Below are 2220 nucleotides of genomic sequence, written 5' to 3' on the forward strand. Positions count from 1 at the left end.
TGTGCTGTGTGCTGTGCTGTGTGCTGTGCTGTGTGCTGTGTGCTGTGTGCTGTGTGCTGTGTGCTGTGTGCTGTGTGCTGTGTGCTGTGTGCTGTGTGCTGTGTGCTGTGTGCACTGGGTGCCCGCTGCCATCCTCAGCCCCCACGCTCTGCTCACAGAGCTGCAGACACGAGCTCTGCTTCACACAAACCTCACGCGACCGGCTGCGCTCTTCCCCCCTCCAAAACTGGGAAGCTTAAACAAGATGCATCATTTATGCACCTAGAGGAGCAGAGAAAATCAGAACTGAAAACAGACTGGTGCCTCTGTCTGCATGTGTCTGCATGAAATATTCAGCACGAACTCTGAGTCCTGCTGTGTGTCAGGGCTTGGGAGGGCTGCATCTCCACGCTCCGCAATCAGAAACCATGACAGCTCACCAAAAAATAACAGCAGCGTGGCGCAACAGATACCATTTCAGGTCAACCACGAGGACGAAAAGGTGTTTTGAAGCCTTTTCAATATTTAAACCGAGAATGAGGTACATCGAGACCCAATCGCTAATGGCTTCTAGCCTTGCACTGCCACAGGAAGACAAGGAAATTGGATGGCTTGCTGTGATCGCTGCAGAGAGTGAGGAAGGGTGAGAGAAGCAGCACTGCCTGCTGTGATTGCTGGATGCCCAAATTGCAGCCAGGAATGGGCACAGAGAAAGATGCAGGTAGCAAATAAGCACTAACACTCTTATCTCTGAGGGTAACAGTGAGCAGATGGGATCTGAGGGATGGAACACCTCTGTATGAGAGCTGGAGCTGTGCAGCATGGAGGAGAAAAGGCTCCAGGTGAGCTGAGAGCGGCCTCCCACGGCCTGAAGAGGCTGTAAGAAAGAAGCGGATGGACTTCAGCAGGTTCCATGCGATAGGACAAGGGGAAATGGCTTCAGTCTAAAAGACGGGAGATATAGAGCGGGTGTAAGGAAGGAGATTTTTATGGCACTGCACAGAGTGCCCAGAGGGGTGGTGGTGCCCATCCCTGCAGACAGCTGAGCTGAGGGGACGGGCTCTGAGACTGATGGAGCTGTGGGTGCCCTGGTTCAGTGCAGGGAGCGGGCACTGATGGCTTTAGAGGTCCCTTCCAACTCTCACCATTTGCTGATTCTCTGATTCCGGTTCCCAGCAGTGTCTGGGCGCTACAATAAATAAAAGCACTGACCCTCTGCTGAACTCGTACGAGATGAGCACTGACCCAGCGCCCGCCCTCTGGCACAGCCTGCACTGTCCGCAGGTCACACAGCGAGTGCTGCGCTGCACGGCGTGTGGGGCACGGAGCAGCGCTCAGCTCTGCTCTGCACGGGGCCTCCAGTGGATGGGGATCAGCGCAGGGCACCGACATCGGTGGATGTCTCCGCATCTCCTCCCCGCCGGTGCTCCATCCGCTCCTGGTTCTCCATGCAGTTCTCGTGCCCTTGTCTCCTCCTTGTGTTCCGAGTCCTTCGGAGCGGACAGGAGCACTAAAAATAAATCCACCCGTCAGGTTTCCCAGTTATTACAAACAAAATGTCCTTTGCAAAAAATGTAACAAGTAAAATCCGCATATTGTGTGTGCTTATTCACATAAAATATTTAGAAAGCTCCTAATGTTTTTATGGCTGTAATTAATCTTGTGTCGTGTTAGGGAGAGAACAGCTCATAAAGAAGCACTCTGGCGGCAGGCCGAGCTCAGCTCCCCGGGTAAAGCCACGATGCGGCCGTGCCCTGGGGGCCTTGGTGCTCTGGGGGTCCCTCTCTGCTGCGATGGGAACACGAGGGCTGAGCTGCAGCTCTGTGCGGATTTACGTTCCTGTTCGTCATTCAAAGCCGTTGGGGCTTTGAGCTTCCCCTGAAGGGAGCAGGAGGGTGCAGGTTCTGCCCAGGTGGAGCGGCGCCAGCAGTGCGTGACACGGCCAGAACCAGCGGGACGGGACGGATTTCTGCGTGGGTTCTGTGCAATTCAGCCCGTGTTGGACCCCCAGCTGTTGTCCCAGCAGTTCCCCCCCAGCACCTCCCCAGCTCCCACACACTTCTGCATGAGTCTTTGTGTTGGCTTTTTCCCTTCCTCTAGTTGACTTTCAGAGGAGCCGATCTGCCAAAGCCGCCCATTTCGGCTGCAGATGCTCTGTGTTGGCTGCCTCCAAACCCCTTTAAATAGCCGCTGCTAAATCACGGCTCTGTCAGGCGATGCTCTATTTAACAGAAGCTGCCC

Source organism: Meleagris gallopavo, chromosome 30 (assembly GCF_000146605.3).
Source record: "Meleagris gallopavo isolate NT-WF06-2002-E0010 breed Aviagen turkey brand Nicholas breeding stock chromosome 30, Turkey_5.1, whole genome shotgun sequence".
Classification (NCBI taxonomy): Eukaryota; Metazoa; Chordata; class Aves; order Galliformes; family Phasianidae; genus Meleagris; species Meleagris gallopavo.